Genomic DNA, 15,633 nt, shown 5'->3' with positions numbered 1-15,633 from the left:
CTCTACACACACCTATAAGCACATACAGGTGCGCGTGCGCGCGTACACACACACACACGCTTTGTTAAAGAAAAAAGAAAAGGCAAATGAAAGCATGCCCTACATTCTGTTCTCACCTAAAGACATCGCTGTTAGGACACACAGGTGCCCCATGTTCTTTCCACCAGCCGCACACCAACGTCACTACCAGGAGGTACTTCATCAGCTCCCTAGGGAGGACATCTCAGTGATTTCTACTCTTGGCTGTATTCTGTTCCGATTTTACTGAATGGAAGGAAATTAAAAGAGTGGAACGGCGGAGTCCCCACACCAGAGCGCTTCCTGTCCACACCCCTATCCTGGCCCTCAAGAGTCCCTTTGTTTTGTGGCGAATGCAGTCCTGTACTTTCAATGGCCCGTGGTTAGGAGCACGGAGAACTGGAAGGCAACTGCTACCACGTGAAGCTTTATAACCTCCACGTCTCTGCCCAGCCTTGACCTCTAAGGCAACAGGATTAGGGAGATGCCTCCTGTCAGAGAGGCTTTGTTCTAGGACAAGATCACCCTGCAGGAGACTCCCTCAGCTCTCACTTTACACGGTGTCCTTGTTAGTTCGACATTTTAATCAACCAGAAAGTAATTACTGATAAGACTCTAGTGACTTAATTCTGTCAGTCTTCTATGCGGAGTGTTGTAATTTTATGTGTGCCACCATCTTGTAGTGTATCAGACCATGGAAATGTGGGAGTTTGTCACGCTACACAACAAGGTCATTTAATAGTATTTCTAGTCCAAAGGACGCATAGAAATCTACAGGGATGGATTATGATAAAAGGCTGTGTCTTAAACTAATTTAATAAAAATAGCAGCTACTACTCACTGAACAGGGGCTATGTTTCCACCAATGAATTAAGCATTCTACAGGCATCTCAATCCTTCCAACTGCCCTACGAATTACATCAGCCTATGATGATCAAGTTAAATGTGTAATAGAAGGCAAAGAGAGCCAACTCCTCAGGAAATGCTCCTAGCTAACATCTGTACAGCACTTTGCAGCTTCCAAACTACATACATACAGGGGAGCACACACTCATCTCTACCACCCAGGAAGGCAGGAAGGGCAGCTGCGGTGTCTTCATGCAACAGGTCCAAAGATGGAGTGACGGAAGTCACGCCACATGGCAGTTACCAGGACAGGCATCACTTCTTCTAATACCGGAATCCCTGCAGATTCTGCCCAAGCGTCCCCAGAGCGCAGGAGCTCCTCTCCTTGTCAACAAGTCCGAGTCCAAAGTGACCCCACGCAAGCAGCTACTATGACCACACCCGCGGGTGGCTGATCACGTTGAAGCGCTTCTGTTCTGGTGCGTGGACTGCTCTGCATTCATGAGTCCCTACGGTGGTGGTGGTAACGGTACTACTAATACCATCTGTAGCAATGGTGCTAGTAATAACAGTACTAGTAATAAAACAGGAGCAGCAACGAGGAAGGCTAACATACCAGGAACTCACCATGTGCCAGACATTACACCAACTTTATAATGCTAGCTTTTACTGAACTTTTTAAGATTTTATTCTGAAGTAATCTCTACACCCAACGTGGGACTCGAACTTACAACCCCGAGATCAAGAGTTGCGTGCTCGGGGCGCTTGGGTGGCTCAGTGGTTAAGCGTCTGCCTTAGGCTCAGGTCATGATCCCAGGGTCCTGGGATCGAGCCCCCCGCCCCCCACTGCTGCCCCTGCTTGTGCGCTCTGACAAATAAATAAATAAAATCTTAAAAGAAAAATAAAAAAGGGTTGCATGCTCTACCCACAGTGCCGCTTTAATTTTAGCAACTCTGTAAGGTAGGGATTATGATCACCCCCATGTTAAAGATGCATAACCTGAGGCACAGAGAGGGTAACTTACAAGCGTCACAAAGCTGCTGCAAGACAGAGCCAAGCACAGTGAGGGCCGGGCCAGCACCACGAACCCATACCTTGCACTGTCTGCCCTACAAGGTCCGAGTTCAGAAAGGGGGATGGGGAGTTCCTGTGGTTCCAAAATTTTCATTCTTTAACCATAGGCTTTGTTTCCTGGTACATTTTTCCTGAATATTCTTGAATGAAAGTCATCACAATAGCTATGTTGGTAACTTTACACCAAAACAGTAGTCAACTTCTGAGGATTAAAACTCTAAGGAGACAGTACACTTCATTAGGGCAGGGGTTGGCTGCCTTCAGCCTGCGAGCCACATCCGGCTTGCCACCTGGTTTTGTAAACACAGTTTTCTTGGAACACAGCCACGCATTGTCCGTGAATTCTTTCACACGACAATGGCAAAGCCTGAAATATTTACTATTTTGCCAATTGCAGAAAAAGTATGCCAACCAACCCGGGAGAGAACGAAAGCCAGGTAAACAGTGCAATCAAAGAGTGCAAACTAAATTGCAGTCTGCAGCAAATTATGTATCGGATTTAAAAAAAAAATATCAATACAAGGAGAAATGTAGAATACCTCATTAATGATTTTGAAATTTAGTACGTGTTGAAATAACATTTCGGCTATATTGGGCTAAAGTATATTATTAAAACTAACTTCATAAAAACTAATTTCTTTTTGCACTTGAATGTGGCAATTGGAAAAATCTTAAATGATATATAGGACTCACAACTTATTTCCACTGGACAGTGCTGCTCTAACAAATTAGGTTGAGCCCTGACTCTAGGAGGACGTGGGGAAAAAGAGCAAGGCTTAACATTATAACTCTATTTGCCTTTGATACTTGGAGCATATTTTTATATAAAATGAACTGTCAGACTCTTTCATCATAAGGCGTATATAGAGACCAAACCAAAATATATTACTTTTCACTGAAAACATGATCCGTTATTCAAAGATGAAAAACACCCCAGGCAGTTTCCATGAGGCTAGTGATTCCAAAGAAATTAGACATGAAGAATTTCCATGAACTTCAAATAAAGTGCTAAATAACAACACAATTCTCAAACAAAACATACGGATTTCATTTTTCCTAGTAAATTTATACGAAGTTTCTAATGTCACTCCAGAAGGTTCCTAGGCCATTCAGTTGGCTCTACTTTTAACAGGCCACTGAACCCAGTGTCTTTAGCATCTATAATAAAAAAAAAAAAAAAAGCACACCACTGCGGGGGGTCTGTAATAAAGCTAGACAGAAGAGGCAAAAAAGGGTGCACCCTGATCGATCCGTTCCCCAAACCTGGCAAGTAAACGCCTGGAAAGGCTATGGCTAAGGGCCAGCTCCCCGGTGTTCAGAACAAGCACTTTGTCTTTGTGTCCAGGGGACATTTACCCATTTGAGTCTCAGTGACCATTGTGCTCGCGTCACATGCTTGTTTCCAAACCCCACAAATGGCCCGAAAGCCACACGTATTTAACCGTTCGGTCGAATGCTTCCTTGAGTTACAAGAATGCAAGCCTGCCCTCCTCCACAGTGTCTTTCTTCCATTCTTATTCCTTTCCCGTTTCCTGCTTTTAACAACAGCCCCTGCACCTGCTGCTCTGATTTGAGTTCCTCTCCACGGCCATGCATGCAGAATACTGCACACGGCTGGGCTTCCTTCCCGCCTTTCCTGCACATACCGGACACAGACGCCCCCAAGCCTGCCTCCCTCTGGGCCATGAATTCCCAGGAAACCCTGCAGGAAGTTCCCAGCCTTCAGGCCTGCACACCAGACCCCTCTTGGGGGGCGAGGTACCGGGGGGCTTTCCTGTGGACGCCCTCTGCCCCTCACATGGGGAAGACCAAAAGCAGCATGTTCCTGCAAAACAGAACCCCTGGGCTGTTTAAACAGAGTTGCTATTTAAACTGATAAGAAATTCTCACTACCAGGGAAAAAAGCTATTGGTTTTCTCCTTGATTTTAAAAGCCAAACAGCAAATAATGGTGTCGAATATTTAAATACGGGCTATTCTGCACAAAAGATTTTCTTTACCTCAATCAAATTTCCCAGTACCCTGTAAATAAAGGCAAGTGTGTAAGCCGGGAACAGGACTTCCTTATAGACATGGAAGAAGCGAATTGGTGTAACTTGAGTGACTCGCCCAAGGTGACGTGGCTGCTAAGCACCAGGTCCTGTGAGTAGATTCTGCGCTCTTCTTCCTTGCAGAAGAACCAGAAGGGCATCCCTCCAAGTGTGGCTGGTGACGGGTGCCGGTCCACGATGAGACAGACACCGGAAGTGGGAGCAAGCACTCAGGATCTTTAACAGCAATTCGACATGGACGCACCATCGAACTTTCCACTCCATGACAAACTGGCAATAAAAAAGAACTGCTCTCTTGCCACACACAGTATGAGAAGTACGGTTCTACAAGATACCCATGTCAAGGCTGGGCAATGCTTATAAGAAATATAAGTATATTTATCTAGGTTCTTCCTCAAAACTGTTATATGTTAAATGTTTATTCAGAAAATCTGATATCACATCCCAAAAAGTTCTCTGAGCCGTACCTAAGTTACAAATATTTTTGTATTTCCATCTTCCCATCTTCATCCACTCCACTCCTCATGTAAAGTGTTATTGCTGGCGGGGCCCATCAATCCTTCCTTGCTAATGGAACTCCCACCGTACTCAGGACAACTATCCTGGGAATGAGATCATTGCAAGCTAACCGGGCAAACTCACGCACCTTTGCCAGACCCTCACCCTCCCAAGCTTCCTGTGGACTGGGGCAAACCTACTGAGGGAGGATTTTTCCTTCCGAATAAAAGGAGAGCTGCTCTTTTGGCCCTACCCTGATTCCTTTCACGGGTTAATACTCTAAGAGGACCAAATCTTTGTTGGCTTGATTCAGAAATACATCCCAAAGGGACAAAGAGACACTCAAAAACTAGCTGTTAACTGAATGAAGATATTCTGTGAAGATGTAATGGTTGCCCCTATGGCAGCCATTTTGCAACCTTGAGGAAGGACCAGAGAACTGCATACATACTGATGTGAATCCCCAATACTGTGAAGCCTCTAAACAAATGCTGATTAAATGTGATACTTCTATGTATAAATCGTGTAGGTCACTGTTGGCTGAGATATTGTGTCTTGTCAAGAGTTGAGGTTTTTCTAAAGGGAGACTGAGGGGAAGCAAGTGTGTGTGACCCACCTATACCACCTGCAGTTGGATGGAAGAGGTCCTGTGGAGGAACGGAAGTATAAGGATTACCCCCTGGGAAGGAAGGGGCACCAGTGGGGAATGGGCTTAGGCTCCAGAAACATCCAGATCCCTGGTGGAAACACAAGGTTGCTGTATAGCTGAAAATACTATTGTGGTTAATACGGTAAACTTCACAAATATCCAGAAAACATAGCAGAGCAGACATCATCACTGACAACACGAGCTGGTATGTGATGCCAAAGCCAGATGGACATCCCAGGGCTGTGGTCAAGTTCAAATCTAGGTCAGAGAAGTCAGAATCAAAGACAGAACGCATGGACTGAGTGCCCTGTGGTCACAATGAAAACCACAAGTTGGTGGCCTCATGTGAAGCAGCCACATAGCCAAGAGGCTTGGACAGGGTAGTTCTTGGGAACACTGTACTCAATGCGTTGTTGAGACCCTGACGGAGGGAGGGAGGGGACACTGTGGAGGAAGGCAGGCGAGTTGGCTAGTGACAGATGTTCTCAGTCCTCTGTGGGATTACAAGGTGCGGTCATGCGCCAGAGTTGGAAGGCTCACATCGGGTTCGGGAGTGTGGGAAGTCTTTGAGGGCAGGGAGGTCTCCTCCTCCAGGGCTGACGCAGACATGTCCTAGAACCAATCACAGCACATTTCTCGGATATCCTCCAGTGACATGGTGGGATCAGAGAGGACGATGTGGGCATCATCTAAGACAAGCAATCTGGACAAAGCTCAGCGAGCTCAGGGTCCTTACCAAAGCCCCAAATTCATAACTAAACTGCTCTCCTCCCTGCCGCGGGCCGCTGTTTTTATGTCTGGGCTCACGCAGAGATCTTTCAAAGCACGTTACTTATGATCTGAGCACTTTTAAAAATATGTATGCTCTGTTCCCATTAAAAAAAAAAAATTTAAGGCCCACCAATGAATCCAACTGGGGCATACAATGAAATCACAGAATGAGTCCACGTGGAGATTAAGGGAAACTAGGGGGGTTGCCTGGGTGGCTCAGTTGTTAAGCGTCTGCCTTCAGCTCAGATCATGATCCTGGGGTCCTGGGATCGAGCCCCGCATCGGGCTCCCTGCTCGGCGGGAAGCCTGCCTCTCCCTCTCCCACTCCCCCTGCTGTGTTCCCTCTCGCTGCGTCTCTCTCTGTCAAATAAATAAAATCTTAAAAAAAAATGAGAGAGAGAGAAACTAGGGGACTGAGGTCTAGGCAAGAAAAAGAAACAAGTCCCATCAAACAGAGTAGTAACAGTGGAAGGACAAGACGGTGGGCTGACAGGGCACATGTAAATTCCGAAGAGGTCATATAAACTTAAAATAAGAGGTTGGGAGTTCGAGATATATCTGTATCTATAAATCGATCTTGAGAGTCAATTAATGTGTGTTGAAAGAGACTCAGAAAAACACAGAGAAATGGGGGGGGGGTGGAAAGGAGGGAGACCACAGATTTGTTCTAAATTGTCCACAGACCCCAGTAAAGATGACAGAAGGTCTGATCCTTAGCATAAATCTCATCTGGAAATCCTCATAAAGCAGCCTCCCTCTTGGGTATAATCTGTTGCCATTTTATCTAGTGAATATAATTAAACCCTTTATCTTGCTAAACTAAACTTCAATCTCACTGTCCATCACTGTTCTATTTCAAATGTGCCGTCCACCATACTGAATAGGTCAGAGGCCTTTTTATTCACACTCGCTCTGAAAAATCACGCTGAGAAATATGCATTAGGAGGGCAGCTGTGTCTCTTCACAGATGCTGGCGAAGAGATGCCAGCCAGGCACAGAACCGCTAACGTAGCCGTGGACCAGACCAACTCACTCACACCGTCACCAAGGTTATGCCAGTGCTAGAAGGATGCTGAGCCCGAAGACAAAAAGTAGGGGATGAGGTGGAAGACAGGAGGGACATGTGCCCAGGGGCCCTCCATGCTTCAATGTCCACAGCCTGGAAAATCTGTCAGACGGACATCTGTAATGCTTGGCCAGAGTTATTTTTATAGTGCAGTGCTACCTCAGGTGGAACTCAGACAGACCACCGTGGGAGGAGAAATTAGTCTACAGATAAGAATCAGGAGAAGAGTGAAGAGACCGGTGCTCTCTTGCTTTCAGGTGTTGAATTTCAGAGACAAAACACTTCTGAGCCACTGACAGATGAAGATCAGAGATGAAGATCATTCATCATTCTTAAGTCTAAGCTAGGATATGGAGGAAAAGGAATTCCCAGAGACAATTGCCACAAAGGCAAATAAGGACTGAGGAGTCTGAATGGTTACAAAAAATATGAAAATAAAAATGGCAACTGGGAAAAATCTGAGCCCCAAAACGAGAGACACCAATTATTGGAAAGAGTAGGATTTCATCAGATGCCTGTTAGCTGAGGGCTGGAAGGGGCATGAGAATCACCCCATCCTATTGCCTCATTTACACAGGAAGGAACAGGAAGTGGCCGCTCCATTCGCTGACAAGAATACAGCTAAGGAAGGAGTTGCTGCTCTGATAATGGATGTAGCAGACTTATCAATAGTCGTGAATATGGGCTGGGAGATCAGAAAAAAATGTCAAAGAAAAGAGTTTTACTTGAAAACTCTTCAGTGCAGCCTGTCTCTGCGGGGAAATGGCCATGTGTTTGCAAGTCCTTGGTAAATTCTACTTTCTAGAAGGAAAATGAAGTCCTGGTGAGAAGGGGGTGCCGGTGAGCACAGCCTCCCAAGAGTCCTTTCTCTTGCTTATTCATGTATTAAAGTGGTTGTCTGCAAGTCATAATGGGAAATTAGCCAGCCTTAAACACAGCCAGTATCTGTTAAGTATAAATTAGGAACAGCACAAAATATTCCACTGAGCACTTGGGAGTTGCTAGGAAACAGGAGGTCAGGCAATGCTCAAAGGCCAGGTTCTTCCCATCCCTGGGGCCTTGACAGGACTCCGCAGCCAGAGCGTGGGGCCAGGCTTCGGAGCTGTTCTACTCAAGATGCTTAAATCGGATGCTCCCCCACCCTGCCCCGTTGTCCCCCTCACGGTTAAAGAGCCCAATGCGTGATGTGCCACACCGGCTCATCTGCAGCCTGGCACATTTCTTCATGACCCTGGTGTCTGAGAATCAGTACAAAAGAGTTTTAAGTTCAAGACTCTTCCACTACCCAAGCAAAATGGTAAAAAAAAAAAAAAAAATAAAAGGGATATGTACAGAGACAGAACAAACACATTCTGAAATCTGAGAAAGACACAGCAAACAGAAAACACGTATGACAATAAAACGTTCTTTTCTCTTCACCTGTCCTCAGAATAACCTATCCATCCACTTCCTTTAGGGATCTAATTGACCATAACCACTTTTCCCATTCTTGGATTTAAAGAATGGTCTTCAGGGTTCTAATAATACTTTTCCCACAAAAGGGTCTTTTTCTACATTTACCTCAAAATGAATATAGGTCCTTAATAAATTCTATTTGAGGGTGCAGTGTCAACTTCAGTGAGTGGTGAATCAATACAAATGATAGGTCATGAGAGGAAATGAACAGCCCGATTTGCTGGCACTGCCACACAATTGCCATCGGCGGTCTCCTCCAAGACATATACACATTGCCTCTTTCCGTAATGACCAGCAGGATAATTATCATCGGTGGCCACCGTGTGTGCGCCAGACTGAGCTGGGGGTTCTATAGACATGATCACAATCAATCCTTGTAACCACTCTAAAAAAGGGTGACTGCTGGGGCACCTGGCTGGCTCAGTCGGTTAAGCGTCTGCCTTCGGCTCAGATCATGATCCCAGGGTCCTGGGATCGAGTCCTGCGTTGGGCTCCTTGCTTTAGTGGGAAGCCTGCCCCTCCCTCTGCCCACCACTCCCCCTGCTTGTGCATGCTCTCTCTGGCAAATAAATAAATAAAATCTTAAAAAAAGAGGTGACTTCTGTCCTTACTCCATCAACGAGAACACTGCGGACTCAGAGACAGACCAGTGACACGTGCCTGGGGACGATGAGTACAGCATTTTCTGTAAAACCTCGCTCAGTTCACTGTGATACACGGCCTCCTGATACATCTTCATTAATTAACTGTAATCCAAAAATGTTTAAGGAGTCCCCCACTTATTGTCTAAAGGACAGACTGCCTTATTCGCTAGCAAGCAGCAAAAAAATCAACTTGTTCTCTGAGAATTAGGATAGCCTTGCAGCGTTAGCCCCGGAGTATGTAGAAAAACAGGCCCAGGTAGGCTCACTGCTACAGTCCCTAGGCTGGGAAGGATCAATGTTGAGACAGAGTTCAAGTTCTGTAATTCAGGCAAGAAAACCGTGGGACTACAACCACTACCACTATATGCTGGGGAACACAACGCAAATGCTCCTGGGTCTGACTCCCCATGCCTCCCCCCACCCCATCAGTGGTTTGGCATTTGAGGCTGGTCAGGGATCATGAACAGACACAGAAAGGATTCAGACATAATCTGTTCACGTCTTCGCTGCTTCCTAGATTTTAGCACCCAATCCTCAAAAGAGTTAATATGCAACGAAAGGGCGTCTATCCCTTTACGCCCCCACAGCACCCAGCAGAGGACAATCTGTGCGTGAGGCTGGTTACCAAAATGACCAGAACAGAGAACAGAAAAGCCCGTGCATCCAGGTCAGTGGCTAAAGGCTCTTCCATTAGTTCCAAACCACCTTCTCAATCATGTAACTACATCAACATGTTGTAACAAGGAGCGTGGATGTGCTGGGAGTAGGCAAGGTGAGTCATGGAGAACAAGTGATGATTGTATTGTAGCTCATTTTTTTCTAATCGAGCATGAGAAGGGAAAGGCTTTCACTCTGCGGACCCTGGCAGAGCCCCAAGTATGTGTAAACCGGGAAATGCCTCCAGCTCAGCTCTAGACAGCAGGAGCTCCCAGGTAGAAGTGGCCCAATCTGCTGATGCCACCAGGTTACAGACAATGACTGCTTTAAAGGATGGTCAGGTGCCTTGAGTTTTACAGTTTTTTGTACCTTTTTGCACCTTTGCTACCTGGTTTGGAGGATTGACACGTGTGTTAGAATCCTGGAAATCCAAACCAAATGACGTCATAACGAGGTCCAAACTGCCCTTCCACCTCCACGGAGGACCTCAGTTTACATGGCACCTGGGAGTAAAAAGGCCCTGGGAGCTGCAAGTGGGGTCTGATATCAATTCAGTAGTCCAAGCTTTATTGGAATTGACATAGTGACGTCCATGAATCAAATACACAGGCCAATGTTTCAGAGTTAATACAAAAACAAATGAACTCCGAAAAAGAGAGAGAGAAGGAAATAAAAAGAAGCCAGGCTAATTTTCTTTCTGCAATTTCTCAAGCCACAATGAACATACTAACGATGCTTTACTTTCGGCCCTCACAATCTTGTGGGACATATTTGACTCCCCAAAATTGGTTTCAGTCCTCTCCTTATGTACTGTGATAGCCTTAATTAAGCTGTCCCAGTGGAAACAGTATTAGGTATACTAAAAGGATTTCATATCCAAACCCTTGTCCTTTAAACCCTTTCGGGCTCAAAGGCAGAAGTCTGTTATCCAACTTGAGGATGCATATTCAAACTTCGTTTTCTTGTGTATCTAGAGAGACTTTTTAAAAAGCTTTACTTAACAGTTTCTAAAACATTTGTGTGGTAGTGAACTTTTCATTATAAACCTGGAGGGGGTTGAGGTGGGGATGCTGCAATATTTCTAACAGGGACACTTGTCTTGCATTTCATAAAGGCAAACTTGGAGTGTAACACAGTATAATTCCAAAGCGAAACAGTATTCCCTTTTAAGTGAAACAGTGACAAATGAAGCATCTGGCACACTTTAATGAGCTGTTTTATCCTTTCAGAGTGGCTGAAACTAGGCCACCCATTCATCTGAGAAAGTGGGTAGTAGCACAGAACAATTACGTAATCCTGCAAGACACACTGATATTAAGGGCACCCCATCCCCCCCTTTAAAATTTTCTAATATTACTTACTAGGAAACAATACATGTTAACAAGGGACTCGAAATTTCTGGAAAAATGTTAAACGATACGCCATTTTCTCTTTTCACCCTATATTCAACAGTAAAACTCAGGGTTCAAAGCCTGAACGATTGGTATAATAAAAATGAAATTGGGGGCGCCTGGGTGGCTCAGTCGTTAAGCATCTGCCTTCGGCTCAGGTCATGATCCCAGGGTCCTGGGATCGAACCCCACGTCGGCTCCCTGCTCCGCGGGAAGCCTGCTTCTCCCTCTCCCCCTCCCCCTGCTTGTGTTCCCTCTCTCGCTGTGTCTCTCTCTGTCAAATAAAGTCTTAAAAAAAAAAAATGAAATTGTACCTAGATGCCATTTTACCGAGAGCAGAGGGAAAATAGGATAAAAACCAAGAAATAATCAGCACTGACACCATAACCCACTGGTTGCCAAGCAGGGCAACTTTGCCTCCTGGGGGAGGTTTGGAAATGTTTGGAGGCCCCTGGGGGCTGTTACTGGCATCTAATGGGGAGAAGGCCAGGGAGCTGTTACAGGTCCTACTACAGCACACAGAACGGGGCCCCACAGCAAAGGATCGCCCCGTCCAAAACGCCAACGGCACCAACGTTGTGATATTCTGCTATAACCCGAAAAATCAGAAAAACCCAATAAACAAGGAGGGGGAAGGTAAAGAATGTGAAATTATGAACACATTCCAATCTGAAATGTGATGCAGGGGATGCAGACCAGCACAGAACTAGAAACTTGAAAAACCCAGGAAAAAAAAAAAAAGTGGGTTACAAAATTAGCCGAGGAGGCCAAAGCTTAGAGGAAGATTTGGGGCTGGGAAAAATACAGTACAGAGGTAACTCACCTCGCTGAGAGCCGGAGGGGAGAAGTGAGCAGCACTTCTGCAGGAACGGGCAGGGGAGGAGGGCAGAACCCAAGGCTGTGCCTACAACCCAGGAACCAGTCAAGAGAAAGGGGGAGGGCGGGAGGCCTCGTCAGACAGGTGCCAGGAAGGCGGGGTGGCTGGCTAGGTCACAGGCCTTGGGGGGTGAGGGTAGGGGATGCGGAGGGCGGGGCAGGGAAAACTACCTGGAAGCTTTCAGCCAAAGGGAGGCTAGGGCAGTTTTGACGGCACAGCATTAGAAAGAAAATGGGCATGGCCTCTCTTCGGAAATACTTAGCAGCGAAGAGACTGCTCAGGGGAGCATTCCCTATTCCCTCCCGCCTCCCCTCCCTTTTATGTATATATTTCCATATTAAACATTAGAATATTTACATATATTTAATGCAAAGAGCGTGTGAGCGAGGAGATGGAACCCGGAGAGAACGAACTTTTGACAGCACGAGGGAGAAAAACAGATGGCTTACAGTCCCAGGAGAGGCAAGAAAACGTTCAATCAGGACGACAGGAGGAGACCGTTCTTCAGAAGAGCTGCCACAATTTAAACTCCCCGCATACATTAATGGGAGTGTCCTCCACGACTGCCCTGGGAGTGTTATTAAAAAGCAACACAAAACCAAGAAACTCATTCAGTCTTCACACGGGCAAAATTATCTATTTTAAAGTTTTTTATTTCTTTGATTATACTACCGAGGTTGTCAAGTTATTTCCCATTTGTGTATCACCTTTCGCAAATTTCTCATTCATGTGTTTTACTCACTTTTCTACCAACGCATTTGTTATTTTCTTCCTGATTTCTAAGGGCTACTTTTTAGGGCTATAAATCCATTGTTATACATGTTGCAAAATAGTCTTCCTGTTCACTGTTGGCCCTAATGAACATGTGGCCCTGTGGATGTATACATCCAAGTCATAGCAATGCACATGCTGTGATTTAGCAAATAAACTGATGATTTACCGTTAACAAACAATCTTGAATGTGAACAGATAATAATACACATGAATAATACAGAAGCACTCTTTACAACAAGGAAAGGAAAGAGTGCAATAATAGAATCTATTTGAAAGTATAGTCACTGACAGAATTCTGTAGTCGTGAACGAAAAGCACAGGAATGTTTTAAGATACAGCTCGCTAATATAGTTCTAAAATTAAGAGCAGCCTCTAAATAAAATGTGAAGAATTTAAACTAAATTTATATTCTGCATATTTTCCAATTATTTTAATCAGTAAGTACTGCCTTTATATCGAGGAGGGGTGGAGGCAAAACCCAGTTACTAACTGTAGTGCTGTTCTTATTATTGTTAATCTAATGTTGTAGCATTTCTGTGTATCAGGGAAAGAGCCAGCCTGAGGCAGGAATAGGGAGGGACACCCCAGGGTCAAGGGTCAACAAAGCAAAATGCTGAGGAGACTAGGAGGTGCAGTGGGCCTCTTCCAAGGCTGTGAGGAGACCCAGGGAGGCTTAGTCTCTGAGCCCGAGTACCACGCCCCAATGCACCCCCCACCTCTACCCTCTGGTCTGGGCTCAAACCTGGGCCCTTTGCTCCAGAGTCATCAAGGGGGACCACCGCTTTGGGAACTGGCTCTCTGTAAAGTTGCTGGGTGGGCAGTGGTGGGTTTTTAGAACAAAGTCACTCACAGAAATCACACATTAAGGGGGCTGCCTGTGAAAATGCCAATGCTTTAAGTTAGCAACTAAAAAAAAAAAAAAAAAATCACCCCACAGTTTGCGTCAAATAGACAGAAGGCCTGAGACTCGGATTGGCTCAAATGTTGGAGAGGGGCTGCTATGCTGATTGGTCGCTATTTCCAGAACAGCCAAAGTTGAAACGCATGGCTGGAGGGCTCAGGTGAGGAGGCCATGACTACCTGTCACGGTGGGCACAGGGGAAAATGTTTACCCCATCCTGGCAGCTTGGGACCTCCCAGGTAGGAGGCACCTCCCAGGGAGGAAGCCAGCAGGGCAGACTGGGCGGGTCTCTGTAATCACAGTCTTCCCGAAAAGTATCCTTTAACACGGGAGGGAGTGTTTCCTGTCACTCAAGCCAGCCTGCAAACCAATGGGATTCTGACCCTGGGGGAGCTACATATTGAAATGTGGGTACGGAGACTCAGTCTGTGAGAGGCAGAAACTTTCCCATTGGCGACTAACACTCCACCTCTCTCTCGGGGTGGTAATTAAGTTTATGTCAGATTAATGACTGGTAAGATTGTTACGCCTGATGGTAAAACCTTCTAAACACACTGGAGTTTTCACCCGGCACTGGAAATTTATTTCCGTGAAAGCAGATTTAGCCAAGTAGCCATCAGCCACATTATTATTCGCTTCTTTTAAATGTAAGTCAATTTAATATGAAAGACCACCTTCACATTTAAAACTTGCTCCCTTAAAGGGCACATTTAGCAAATGAATGGAGATCAACTGAACACATTCTAGTGTCCGGTGGAGGTGGAGATTAGCATTTCAGTCGCTCTTTATCATGTTCTTTCTTTGGGGGGACACTTTGGGGGGACTAAGAGAATCTCAACAAAATGTGCCTCATCAGGTTTCTCTGGGCCGACTGAAAAATTCTGGCGTGTGTATGTTTGTGCAAAATCAGCGTATGATAGTCAATAGATGACCAGCCAACGCCATTCACTCCTCCATTTCCACATTCGGGTCCAAACCAGTTTACAACACACTTTAAAATGAAAGGATTCTTCTTGGGCAGATTTCCTTAAAAGGTTCACACAAAGTACAAGGCGAGGAAAAGCTACAGGTCTGTGGCGTTGTAAACTTTTAAGGCAAAATGCCTCGCGATAACCCATACAAACAAAAGAAACCACCGCCAGCAATCTCCCCTTCCAACCTCATATTAAAAATGAGTTTTCCCATACAAGGCGAATTTCCTATCAAAAATACATCCCATTATCGATGCCTGATCGGTTAACGTCCTTCGTCCTGACAAAGCGTTAGCAGTTCCAACTCATACAGCACTTACCCACCTGTTTAGAAATTAAACCTTTCTGGTGCTCAGAGAGACGGAAAAGCCTGTTTCTCCCAGGCTTAGAACACTTCCCCACCAAATCTTAGCCTACCCGTGATCATTCCCAGGCCCGTGAAACTTTTAAGCGGCTCAAATAAGAGAAAGACTCCTACCTTGGGCTTCTCGTGCCCCTTCAGTTTTTGTCCGCTGTCAATGGTTGCATCTTTAGCAGTCGGGGACTGCAAGCATCCGAGGCAACGGACACAAAAACGGGCTTTCTTCGGCTCACTGCTGTTCCCAGGCTTTTATGTGGTGTCTTGGGCTCTGCCTGCTTAATTCATTCCCGATTCTACTGAAAGGAAGTCCAGCCCGGCGAGACTGGCGGGCTAGCGATTGCTGGAGACCGTTTTAACGGCAAGAGCAAACTAACCACCTCCCATGCCCCCAAAACAAGCGTGTGAAGACACTTGAAGGCCCCCCAAATTTTCAAAGAGGGCCTATTACTAAAGAAGAAAAAGCCACGAGACAAAATCGAGCAATCTAGATGTGACCCTGAGAACAACACTCTTCACTTGGAGCAGAGCTTCATCTGTGGCTATTATCCCGGGCTTTGCATGGCGCTACTGAATGGTTGCCATGACAACATGGTAAACAGGATTCAAGTGACCAGGAGGGGTGTAAGGGG

At 45.7% G+C, this 15,633-nt stretch overlaps 1 protein-coding gene across 1 annotated transcript in view; it reads right to left on the bottom strand.

Annotated features, from left to right (window-relative positions):
- Nucleotides 1-15,633, bottom strand: part of MYO10 (myosin X) — a 162,314-nt gene that overhangs the window by 47,295 nt on the left and 99,386 nt on the right. The gene's annotated exons all lie outside the window — the stretch shown is intronic.

Source organism: Eumetopias jubatus, unplaced genomic scaffold (genome assembly GCF_037043125.1).
Source record: "Eumetopias jubatus isolate StellerSeaLion01/CBP00866 unplaced genomic scaffold, mEumJub1_p1.0 scaffold_5, whole genome shotgun sequence".
NCBI lineage: Eukaryota > Metazoa > Chordata > Mammalia > Carnivora > Otariidae > Eumetopias > Eumetopias jubatus.
The sequence above is the reverse complement of the archived record's forward strand: the minus strand, read 5'-3'. Positions and strand labels throughout refer to the sequence as shown.